Consider the following 13424-nt stretch of genomic DNA (forward strand, 5'->3'; position numbering starts at 1 on the left):
GGGTCTCAGCAGTGGGTTAGCTGGGATCTGAATGGGAAATTGGGGGGCTGATGGCAGCCCCCAAGTGTATACGGAAATGTTGATGGAATTACCTATATTAATATTTAAGAATAAAGTTGTGGCCTAATGAAAACCACGTCCAGTGCCTCCTGCCTTTCCTTCTGCATAGTGGGACAATGTGCTTTTTATGTTGTCCTTTGTTTTAGTTGCTGTTCTTGCAACCTCCTCTTTTTGTGAATGCATGTTGGAATAGTTACTTAAGTAAACTAAATATTTTAGAAAATAAAGGTTTGAATGTATCTACTTCTGCTTTTTATGCTGGTTCTACTGTATGAATGAAAGAAGGATGGTAGACTAGGTCTGGCCAGGTATGTCCGAGGAAGAGTGCAAAGAGTCTTCTGCCCCACCACGTGTACCTCTGAGGGGAAATAGAGGATTGGCTTGGCCCTTGTGCTCTGAGCACACAAGGCTTGGGGTGGGGGTGAGGCATTAGCATCAAAAACAAGACTAGATGTTCTATAGAGGATGAAAAGGGAAAGTGTTCCCTGTGCCAGGGTGGGAAGGAGCTTGTCCGACATCCTGTTAATGCTTGGGTCCATATGCCCCCTCCTTTTGTTTTGTCTCTTTATTTTGTACAAAGACAGCCTGAAACGTTAATATTTTCTGAAAATTGGGTGTATCCACACGTTTTCTTCTTGTCTTCCTGGTTAGAGATTCAGCTTTTTGTGATGGCTGGAAGGTCTCAGGTTGTGACCTCACAAAGTCAAAAGACAAAGTTGAGCAATCAAGAGGGGAGAAAGTAATCTTGGGCAGATACTCTGGGGTGGGGGTTATTTATAGCTATTTAGTTCTAAATTATTTAGACTAAAACATTTTTGGAGAAAGTGGCAGCATTTAAAGATTCACCACTCTCATCCCTTCAATTAAGGTGTCAAAACTCCTAATGTATATGCCTGGAAACCCTGGAGGCATCCAGCGCCGCCGCCTTCCCCTCCCCCACCCCCCACCAATAGCAGAGGAGGGGGAAGTTTTATACCTTTTCTGCCCTTCATCCATCATAAAGAAACAAAGATAATCAGCACAATTTTTAAAATATCTTTTGCGGTTGACCTTTAAAGCCACGAGCTAGCCAAAATTTTGTAGTTTGTAAGATAGATAGATATAGATCCATTTTTCCTCTTTCTGAGAGGAAAGCAAGTCAAGCAAAAAACAGTTTAATTAAGCAATTAGTTGTCTTTTAAGGTGGTCTTCCAAGTCTGTTTTTCTAGTTCTGTTCTGATAGCGTTTGAACAAAATTGATGGAATAACCTCTACAGAGGTTATTCTAAAGGGCAGCTGCAAGTAAAGGTGGGCTTGTGTTACATTGTATTTGGGATCTGAGTACCTCTTTGCTTAAAGAAAAACACAGGAAATATGTGAAAGGAGATCAAACCTAAAGGCAGTTAAAAACCAGAAAGATGAGAGTAGAATTAAAAAATAGAGACAATTTGAAGAGATGGGTTCTGATGCTGATGAAGAGTGGACCAGAAATCGATAAGCACAGGAAGGTGGGAGTGTAAGAGAGAAGAGTTAAAAGAATGATGGAAAAATCGGAATAAAACTGCAATGAAGAGAAGATGATAAAACCCAAGAGGGCCATGAAATTGAAAGATAAGAGGCTAGATATGGAAATAAGGCAATAAGAATATAAATTCCAGTGTTAAGGTAGCCACTGTCATTGACAGTTGAATCTGAATAAAGGTTGAGCTTTGTACTTTTTTCTTTTCTTGGGCAAAGGGTGAAATTGGTTGGGCTTAGACAGTGACGCTGCAAGAATTTCTTGCTGTTGGGGGGAGGGGGGGAACCATCCAAAATCCAAGTTCATGGACAACCCCAGCATTATTAGGGTTTAATGAGTAGGATCATAGAAGTAATAAATGGAAAAGCCCAATTAGGTGCTTGCTAATAGAGGATTGCTACCCACAGTGCTGTTTCTAGGGTTATGTCCAGTTTAGGTTTTTAAAACATCCCAAAGTGATGAGAAGAATGAGTCTATATAAATCTGGCAGGAAGACTTTTCTCGTTAGGTTAACATTCGTTTTCATCTCTATATCTTGGATACTATATGGAGGTTTAACCAGGGCCGGCTCTACCATTTTTGCCACCCCCAAGTGCAAAAAAACAAAACAAAACAAAAAACCACTCGGACTGCTGCCACCCAAACTGCCGAAGTGCCAAAAAAAAAAAAAAAAAAAGCCACCTGGACTGTGCTGCCCCAAGAACGGATGGAATGCCGCCCCTTAGCATGTGCCGCCCCAAGCACGTGCTTGCTCCACTCGTGCCTGGAGCCGGCCCTGGATTTAACTCTTTTTATGCTTGGTATTTTTGCTGTTTAAATATTTGTAGATTGTTTCCATGGCCACCCTTCTCCCCCCAACACACACTCAGCTGAGGCATCACTTAACTAAATCATGTGTATTTAACTTCTTTTACTCTATCCTTGGAAGCTAATTCCTCTAGATCCCAAAACATCTTCAGTGCTCTTTTCTGGACTGTTATGTCACTTTATAGAACTGTGGGGCCGGAGTCTATGCTACTGCTTATATCAGCATAACTTGAGTCGCTCAGGGGTGTGAATAAACCACTCCCTGGAGTGACATATATTACACTGACCATACGCACTGGTGTGGGCGGTGGTATGTTGGCAAGAGAACTTCTCCTGCTGACATAGCTACCACTGCTCATGGGGGCTGGAGTAGTTAAGCCGACAGGAGAGCTCTCTCCCATCAGTTTAGAGTAGCTGTGCTGCTGTATGCTCTCTAGTGTAGCTGTAGTCTATCTGAGGCTGCTGTGTGCTACTGTAACAAGATGATTCTCTGAATAGCCTCTAACTGATATTTCAGGTATGGCCACGGCTGTTTGTCTTGCTTTAGGACTCTTGGTTCTTCAATTAACAATGAAGGCAACCCCCAAGGAGAGGTGATGGTTTGGACACACCCTGCATAGTGCTGCATAAAGGGAAGGTACGGGCCCCTGAGATGGATTGAAATGGGTCTCTAATGCTTGCCCCAGGTGAGCAAGCTGGTAGGAGTTTGCAGCACTCCTTGAGCTGCTTCACTACCTCAGTTAGCCATATTCAAATAGCTGCTGGATCACAGGCTGCCAGTGAAAATTTGCAACGCTAATACTGTACATGTAATATGCTCTGAAGCACGCTGCTGAAGCAGAGATGGCTGCAAACTCCAGGTCTCTTTGTATATCTATAGCAAACCTAGTGCTGCTAGGAGGCTTGAGTCAGCAGCTCTCAATATGTTACTGTTTCAAAGAGAACTGGAATAGGAGTGTGCACTACTCGATGTATGTTCATAGGTGATGGAGCAATTTATATAGTGCAGTGTTTCTCACACTTCATTGCACTGCGACCCCCTTCTGACAAGAAAAATTACTACATGACCCCAGTGCCCTGTTACTCAGAATAGTTAGTATTTAAAATTTTTAAAATGCATTACAAGGCCATATCAATGAAAATTAGCCACTAAATATTTTAATTCACAACACAATCACAAGACAAGCTTTATATCCTTTCAAAAATAAATATGCAAATAAATATAAAAATAATAATGGGAGGGGTGAGCTTGCATTGATGAACACAAATCCTTGAAGCAGGGCTCTGTGTCGCAAAGGTAAAGATGGAGGTCATCTTCAACAGTGAGACGGGCCCTGTATTTGCTTTTCAGTCAAGTCCGTGCTGAAAAGCCGGCTTCACACAAGCAGGTAGATGAAAAAGGCATGAGGGCTTTCAAAGCTGCAGGTGACAGCTCTGGATATTCTTTTCACACAGAAATCCGGAAGTTAGCAAGAGGTTGTTCAGAAAATCTCAGCATCATTGTCTCATCACCGGAAAGGTCCATTCATGTCTTTCACTCTAAGTGACATAATAGCACTTGGCAGCTGCTTCTGCATTAAAGGGCTTTCTAATCCATGCCTCTGTTTTCTGATCCTTTTCAGGGATGTACTCCCGAAACTGCAATTTAAGGCTTTTCAGGTGGCTGATGATAATGGGTTGCAGGTTACGTTTTGGCAAGGCGTTTTCATCCAAAAAGTCATCCAGTAAACAAAACGTTTCAAAACTGTCACTGTCAACATGAGCATACCACAAGGAAAGTTTCTTGGTCCAACTTATGACTTTCTCAGTGAGAGAAAAGACAGAAGCGTCTCGTACTTAAAGTGAGGTATTCAACACATTTAGGTGTTCAAAAATGTCTGCCAGGTAGCAAAACAAGCCATTTAGTATCTGCAAACTTCTCGGCCAGTAGGGAATCTTTGTCTGAAAGAAAAATTGTTTGTTTGAGCTCAAACAAACAATTGAGAACCTTCCTGAGACAGTCACCAAACTTCTGTGTGGTAAAGTAACTGATGTTGCTCAGCTCCCATCTCATAACACAAAACTCCAAACAGACATACAATTGTTGCGCTACTCTTGGTGAAGCTGACTATGTAAACAGTTTAATCAAGAATTTGTTTTAGAATGGGTGCCCTTCCCCTCCCCCCTCCCCCCCCAACTAGGGCTTGCCTGTGTAGACTATAATGAGTCCAAACTGCTTGCGGTGCAACAGCCTGCACTTGGGTGACTAGCTCGCTGTTTCTTCCTGTCATTGCACGAGCACCATCACTGCAAATTCCTATACAGTACTGCCATTCCAAGCTACAATCAGAGACAAAAGTATCCAAAAGTGCGAAGAGCTGTTCCCCTGTAGCATGCTGTGGTAATGGTCTGCAGAACAGAAATTCCTCTCGGAGTTTTTTGTCATTCTCAAATTTTATGTATGTTAGCATCTAAGAGCATTCTACATATCTGTTGTTTTGTCAAGTTGAATGGAAAAATAAAAGGGACTTTGCTTGATTTTGGGGATCACTTATTCAGTCATGTCATTTGCCATACTGTGAATGCGCATGGCAATAGTATCGTTAGAGATGGGAATCGAATCAAGTTGAGTCACTGCACCTTTCCCCCACCCTAATCAAAACCACTATCTTAGCACATGGTAGAAAAAAAGTTTCTCCAATCGTGTGTGGTATCCCAGTTTTAGCTATCCAGTATGACACAGCAAAAGATGCCTCAAGGGCTTTCTCATTTGCTTTGGCTGCCGTTCTCAGTACTGTTTTCTGGCCCGTTAGCTCTCCCAGCTTTCGTTGAAAAATATCATGTGGTTTTGTTTGAAGGGGACTGTGCCCTGTCTGCAAAAGGCGCAACATTTAGACAGTTTTAAGCTCTCCTTTGCCAGAACTTCGCCACACATTGTGGCCGTGGATCCTCCTGAAAACAGTCCATGTAAATCCATATTGCACATATTTTGGATCGTATTTGCGGTTTCTTGTCTTTTTTACTGCTGTTTGGATCCTTGTCCGCCTCCTCTTCAGTACCCCCCTTTCCTTCACTTTTCAGAAAATGGTCCATTGTTAAAATTACTTCTACAGCAACTTTTCAAACTGGTTTCAACACGTGCTGAGTGGATTGCCACGTAAACACAGGTGCCTGAGTACAGGAAGTGCCTCAGTATAGGAAGTGATGCAGGGGGCCTTCAGGAGGTGGAAAGCAGGGCAATTGCAAGACCACAGGCACAGTGGGTGAAGCCAAACTAAACTGCTTGGGCTTGAAGCCCTGCCCAGAAGGCCTTAGATGCAGGCTTCAGCTCCCAGGCCTCCACAGAGCTGCGGGCTGGGGCTTCAGCTGACTCTGGAGATGTGGGTGGGCTGGGGCTTTCTGCCCTGGTGACCCCATCAAAATGGGGTCATGACCCATACTTTGATATAGTTGGTGTGCTGAAAATCATATAACAAAATGATCAATGCTGTATATGAGGGAAACCACCGCAAAACAGGGGGTGCTGCTGCACTGTCAGCACCCCTAGTTCCAGCACTTATGTATATGTTGATTCAGCGAGAGCATCCTGGTGGGACTCTCATCAGTAGTACTGGCAGGGGTGGAAAACACTTCTCGGCAGTGGAGCAGCTCTTCTGAGGTGCTCTTTGAATGTGAATAATTGGAGGCATCAGCAGGGTGGGAGGGGAATGAAGAGAGAGGAGCCCAAAGAACCATCACTGGGGAGATATCAGGAGGCTGCCAGGTGCTATGTGTGTGGTGGTGAATGGGAGGGAAGCTGGTCCACACTTTATTTAAATATGGCTCTCACTAAAATTCTGACACCCCTCCCACATACACACAACTGAAGAGAATCTAATTGTAAAAATATCCAGACTGTTCATCAAAAGAGGATTCTGCTATCCTCATTTGAGGGAGCATGTAAACAGGCTTTGGATTCAACTATCTGTCAATATAGCGGTAACCTGAGGTCCTGGGAAGAAAAAATTTCCTGGGATTTGAGTATGTATGTATTTATTTATTTTATTTTATTTTATTTAACATGTCCTATTGTTACTGTGGCTCTTAAAACCCAAAGCTCCTGATAACTATTACTCTTGGCAAGGTGGTGGCAGGAAATAAATCAATGGATACACAGCCGTCCGACTGCTAGGTGGCTGGCCCAAACAGTACAATAAAAGAGTTTTCACTTAAATCTGCACTTATTGCACGTCCACCACAGGTTAGTAAAACCTCCCAAAAATCAATTACCGAAGTCTGCAGCAGTCTTTGAGTGGTACAAGGACAGCAGTTCGATGGGCCAGTCTTTCAGCTGCCATTGGGAATCCTAACTTGTGTCCCTGAAGAGTCCACCTATTGCATACTTTCTCTCTCTGTTTGGGTTAGTGTAACAATAACATGTCAATTAAAAAAAACCAAAAAACTTAAGCAAACAATTTCAAAGTTTAAGCAAGAGGTTTCCTCAAACCATTCATTAGACAGATGTGTTTTTGCAGAGTCCGCATGTCTGAGGGCCCATTACAAACACATCCCAAAGGGTAGTTAGATAAGCTTCCTGTTTTTCTAAAATACATACTTCAGCAATTTCAACAGAGATCTTATCAAGAGGGACACTGGGTCAGCTCCCAGCTCGACCCCCTCCCCTCCTGGCTTACAGGCCCATTAAAGGCTTACTAATTTTGGCTGCTTTTGGCCATAAGCATGATAATCTATATTCCAATCAGTAGTGGACCAGGCATTTTGCTGGTCTGCCAAGATCTCCATGTGCACTATATTGGGAATTAAATGTTTATACCATCTTCTTGATAGAGTACTTGGAGACTTGTTTTTAACTTTTGTAATACTCTTAAACGCAAACCTTTTAATGCTGTTTGTATAGATGAGGCTGGTAGCACTACCCATTAACTATAAGATGTTTTCAGTTGCTTATAACTTTGCCAAACTTAAAGTGCTTAGGCCAATTTTTTTTTTCTTTGTGCTTGTTGTCTGCCTCAGGCCAATTTTTTTAAATATCAGTTAAAACAGCAGAGCTGTTTCTAGGAGGTTATGCTTCTGTTTCCAAATTCTGGCAACATTTTTTTTTTCTAAAGCTTTATCACCCCTATGCTTTGAAGAAGGGACGTGAAATTTGGCAAGAAGATGTGCTTTGCATTAGGTATGTGCCTTATTCTCTTTATGCAAAAATCTGCCTGCATTTGTCCAAGTTACCAGCTTTGGAAAAAAATCTGTTTTGTACCTGCTCAGTAGAGACTTGCTTGAGTTTCATGGCTAAATTCCCCAAAGATCCGGTCTGCACTGGGCGTGCTGCACGCTGGGATGGGACTGGGCACTGGAATTGAGATAAGGGAGTCTCTCTCTGGTGCTGTCAATGACATAAACCCTTGCTGGTCCCAGACAACATGGAGCCAGAAGTTGCCTTACTCAAATACTAGCTGGCGAAAGGGACTAGGGCTGAGAACCTGTGGGATGGAAGAAACAAGGTGGGGAGGGGAGATGGAGCTGATGAACAGCTGCACTTGATAAATGGAACTGACTGGGCAAAGACTGTAAAGGTACCTTTTTTGTTTTGGCATATTCCAACTTTTGAGCGCTTTGAAACTTTAATCATGTTCTTTTAAAACTGACTTCTATCAGTAATTCATAATGTAGTATATAGGTGACCATTACAATCTTATCTATTATAGAGTAACACTAGGGTGACTAGACATCCCGATAAAATTGGGACTGTCCCAATATTCAGTCGTTGGTCCCACATTCCGACGGATGTATGGTTGGGACGCTATGGGGCTTTTTTTTTCTTCGGTGGTGCTCCAGACCTGCCCCCCCCCCATGTGTCCCGATATTTTGTTCATGTAATCTGGTCACCCTAAGTAACACTATCTTCACCTCCTGCTCAGGCTATTCCGTTTTAGGCCTAATAGACTAATGCCAATCACAGGACCATTTCCTGTTGTGCTCAGCTCCATCTCTTGCCCTATGCTGCGGGAGCCAGGAGTGTTGCTTGTACTGAATGAGGGAGAAAACCAAGCCAGTTTTGTGTAGGTTGGCAGCATTCCCATGCCACAAGCAGGTTCAGGGAAGGTGGGCAAGTTCAAGAGGTGAAAGCAAAATCAAGATCTCTCCCTAGTCTTGTACAAACTGCCTTATGCAGCTTAAGCCTGTGATTAGAACTTGACACCTTTGATGATACAAATGTTACCTTCTTACTAGCACCGACAAAGCATTTCACGTGTCCTCAAAGAGAAATATTCAATTAAATGCAGCAGAGCGAAAGACAATGGAAGATGCTGCAGTGACAACAAACAAGAGAGGATTTGCCATCAGCACCAGTGGGAGAGGCAGATACTGCAGTTGTAGCAGCTGAAGCAGAGAGTAGCCGATGCTGAAATGGGAGCGAAGGTAACAGCTGCTCTCCACCGCTGTGGTTGTTTCTTCACTTCCCACTGAGAGCCCCAGATTAACATCAGCTAGTGCTTCTACAGTACCTCTTTACAGGGCAATTGTGAATAGCTCACCAACCACTAATGCTGTGGCTTCTCCTGCTAGTTTGCAGTATTTGTGGTTGTGTTAAAAGAGGACATCTTTTACCAGTTATTTCTGTTTCATTGTAGCTGTCTTGCAGATCTGTGTCTGAGTCACTTAGACCCAGCCCCTGTGACTTTTTGGGGGGGGGGGGGGGGGAGGGGGTGTCAGTGATAGTATTGCAATCACAGATAGCGTTACAAATTCAGGTTTAAGCTAACTGACAAACCACCCGAAAGGAGCAATAGCGCTAAAGCACCCTCTTACTTTACATAGTGTTTTTATTTATGCTTGCAAACTCCAGGCACATTGATACCTACTGCTTTAGCCCCACTTCATATTTTATAACTCCAAGTACAGTAAATGAGCATACCTAATCCTGGTCCTAAAGTGTGTGTTCTGTGCTATTAAAAAAACCAAACTTTTCTCACAGAAACATAATGGGGGGATTAACTGAATAAAGTTTGAGTAATAAATAAATAGTATGTGCCAGCAAGAGTATTAAAAAAAGAAACTATCCATTTTCCTCAGACCAGTAATTTGAAATTGTTTTTTCACTCACAAAAGCAAACAAAAATACTTCCAATCTGAATTACATTACATGCTTCCTGCCCCAATTTTGTCCCTCAGGGAGGAAACTAGTCAATTCCATTCCTCTCTATCATTTGCTGCTGCTTCCATCTGCTTCATGGTATTGAGATGAACTGTTCTGCCTTCCATACGAAGGATGGTTCTTAAGGTTTCTCTTTGGTGTTCTTGTTTTCTCATGTCAGTTGGTTTCCACTTGATGACTTCAAGTGGGAGTCTCTGTATTTGGCGCATGTGCTCCAAAATGCCAAACATGTCCAGTGTTTCCTTCTGATGCTGGAGGAGATGAGCTGTATGTTGGTGATTTCTCGGATCTCTTCGCTGATGATGAAGTTTTTCTATCCAGTGCCCAGAATCTTTCATAGACACCTTGGAAAATAAGTGCCTAGCTTTCTGTCTAACATTTTGGTACATCTCTGCTTTCGCAGCCGTATGTTAATACTGAGATTGTTTAAGTTGAAAATTCTCAGTTTTGTTCTGATGCTATATATCGTTGATTTCCGTGTCTTGAGTTTAGTGCATGCTGTGGATGCCTTTATCCTTGATGCCACTTCCTTTTTGAGGTATATGTTAGCTAGTTTGGTACTGCCTGGGGTAGATGAATTGTATTTTCCTGATGGTTTTGCCTTCTGTTTTGATGCTGGTGCTTGATGTCTGGGTTTCAGGTATATTTGTTTTGGTGTAACTGGTTTTCAGCTTTGCTTGGCCAGTTTTTGCCAGGTTATCTGTCATTGTAGCTTTTCGGGACTGTCAGTAGTATAATATTATCAGCAAAGTCTTGATCTTCAAGGTACACCTCTACCTCGATATAACGTTGTCCTCGGGAGCCAAAAAATCTTACCGCATGATAGGTGAAACCGTGTTATATTGAACTTGCTTTGATCTGCCGGAGTGCGCAGCCCTCCCCCCCCAGGAGCACTGCTTTACTGCGTTATATCAGAATTCGTGTTGTATCGGGTCGCTTTATATCGGGGTGGAGGTGTACTTGTCATCTACCCAGGCTGTGTCAGTGTCTTGTGTTGCTAATATACTTCTTCATTATCCAATCCTATGGTAATGCCAAACAGTGCAGAAAGAATGTGGCCTTGTTTGCACATGAATGTCCACTTTGAACCACTCTGTCTGATGGCTCACTCTTAGAGCACTTTTCATCTCTATACATGGTCTTAATGAGGCCGAGAACTGGGACTCCATAGGACTGAAGAATATTCTACAGTGTGTATCTGAAATGCCTTTTGAAAACCAACGGAATAGACGATGAGGGGAACTTGCAATTCTATACGTTCTTCTATGATTCTTAATGTGAATATCTGATTTACACAGAAACAGTTCTGTCAGTTTCATTAGGGTGGTGGTAATTAAGTGCTTTTAGCATTTCTGCTGTGATTTGATCATCTCCTACTGCTTTGTTTTTAGCTTCTTGATTATAGTCTCTACTTCTGATATCTCTGCTAGATCAATGTTAATGTCAAATTGATGAGATTTGCATGTTTTATCAAAATCTGGTGCTGAAGGTCTGTTGAGCACAACTTTGAAATGTTCTGCCCATCTATTTTTCTGTTCTACCTCAGTTGTAAGCATTTTTCCATCTTCCAGTTTTGTAATTTCCACACAGGATTTTAGTCTCTTGGTAAATAGCTCTTTGGTTTCCCATCATAGCAGCAGGTTCAGTTGCTAGGTCTTGTATATGTTTATCTTTCCTTGCATTGCTTTGCACTGCTTTGTCTGCTTTTTTTTATATTCTGCCTTTGTTTTTTTTCCCCAACATTTCATTGGTCTTAGCATTCAGGAGTTGTCCTTTCACTGTTTTTCTTTCCTCAGTGAGATACCATATCTCTTGGTTTAGCCAATACTTTTTCATTTAATCTAATCTGTCTAACCTGTCTGCCCAGTCTGAATTGCTTTTATGTTAAATTGAGGGAAACCAGGAAAATGGAGACTAATGTACAACTTCCATGAATGAGAGCACTGCGTGTGTGTCTTTAAACATGCTGTATCAGCCGTACCTCACAGAATGGCAGCTGTCACAGCAGAAATTTAAAGGAACAGTACACAAGAAACAAAAGTTACATAACTGTGTATATAATATAAACTTCCAAAGAGAAGAGGCACAACTCTGCAAACATAATGTAAAATATTAGAAAATTTAATTTGGCATTCTTATTTCAAAATTCAGAATGAGCAAAATGGGCAGAGGTTTCTTTTAACTGCTTTAGAACGTTGTGTAAGGAAAACATAGCTGCGTTAGATTTTGAATGAGCAGAGTTGAGTTCCGTAACAGTTTTTTGAGGACTCTCTGGATCTGGGGGTTTGGTTCAGCACATTGTAGGGCTGACAGTAGGGGCCAGCAGTGAAGTTTGGATGTTGGTCAAAGGTTGGCAGTCTTCAGGTGCTTTAGATAGACTGTCTCCTAAAAAATGGAGAGTATTTATCCAAAATGTGGGTGGGGGCACTGTGTTTTGTGGATTGCAAGAGGAAGAACAGTCTTGTGGGTAGGACATGGGACTGTCACTCAGGTATTCTGGGTTCCCAGTTTTCCTGCATGAGGTAGGCAAATCACTTAGGGCCAGATTGTTAAAGGTATTTAGTTACCTAAAGGTGCGGATAGGCACCCAGGGGGATTTTCAGAACACTCCCATTGAAATCAGTGGGCGATAGGTGCCTAGATGCTTTTGAAAATCCCACTAAGCACCTTCAATCAGCAGTTGGCAGTGGGTAGAGGTACACTGTACATTGGCTCAGGTTGGTGAGGAATCCTGGCCTGGCCAGCAGGAGTCCTTTCACAGAGGATGTGCTGTGTAAGCAGTCTACTTCCCCAGGCTGCAGCAGCAGCTGGGGCATGATTTAGTTCCTAACATGGCTAGCATTTAAACTGAGGCATTTTCTTAGATCATCCGTCCTTTTAAATATGCTTAAAGTATGATTTGCAGTCCCTAAAGGAGCTGTGAGAAACTGACATCTAGTGATGTAAGGAAAACATTTAAAGAACCACTTATTTTGGCACTTAAATGTTCAATATTTAATCTGCAGGTCAAGTATCCAATTTCAGGGGTCAGCCGCAGCCTTGCTGCTTCCAAAAATTTAGCAATGGGTATCATGTGTGTTTTCTTCCATTGCCATAAATCAACACTTATTACTAAGCACACTTTGCTAATAGTGGTCTGTAAAATTTTGGGTAGCTGTAAAGTTGCTTTTGTTAATGAAAACCTGATTCATAAACCAATAATTGACCCATTGTGCTCTATAAAGTTAACCTAATATACAGAATACAAAGGGATCTTTTAACCCACCACTGAAGTGCGGCCAATTCTGGTGTGAAGTACAGTGGCTGTTTGAACAGCACACAGCAACACAGTAAAACACTTTAAAATCATTCTTAAAGTCTAATCTCAATGGAATTCTTTACTTTTACTGTAATGGGCTTTGGGTTAGGTCCTTGAAGATGAATTTATTTATCCTGTTGAAACTGCAGAGGGAGTTTAGGTAAAACAAATGATTTTTCTGCATTGCAATGTGTCCAAATCATCCCTACTCCTTATACGGTGTTTCATGAATCTTTAATTATTAAAGTTCAGGATCCCTCAGATCTCTCACTACGCAAATCATTTTTTGTGACCAATTTAATATATCCAGTTTAAACAATACCATCCCCTTCTCTTGTTTTGATAAGAAACTAATTACCGGTAATCTGATTGCAGTACTATTTATTGGTATTATTGCTGACAGCATAACAATAAATGGGAAAATCCGGAATGTGATCTGCACAGCATACTACAGAAGTAAATTGTAAAAAGATAATGACCTAAATAAAGCTAGCAAACTTGTTCTTATGTTGGTTAATCTTCCTTTTTAGCTTCCTAGGAATTTATATCCCACGCATCATAGTGGTATTTAAGTCCCTTAATTACAATGACAGTTAGGTTTTCACCGCAAAATGTTTTAAGAGGGTGTT

The 13424-nt window shown here is 41.9% G+C and overlaps 1 protein-coding gene across 9 annotated transcripts in view; it reads left to right on the forward strand.

Annotated features, from left to right (window-relative positions):
* Positions 1 to 13424, forward strand: part of MAGI2 (membrane associated guanylate kinase, WW and PDZ domain containing 2) — a 1106753-nt gene that overhangs the window by 190813 nt on the left and 902516 nt on the right. The window lies entirely within an intron of this gene.

The sequence above is a fragment of the Chrysemys picta genome, chromosome 1 (assembly GCF_011386835.1).
Source record: "Chrysemys picta bellii isolate R12L10 chromosome 1, ASM1138683v2, whole genome shotgun sequence".
Lineage (NCBI taxonomy): Eukaryota > Metazoa > Chordata > Testudines > Emydidae > Chrysemys > Chrysemys picta.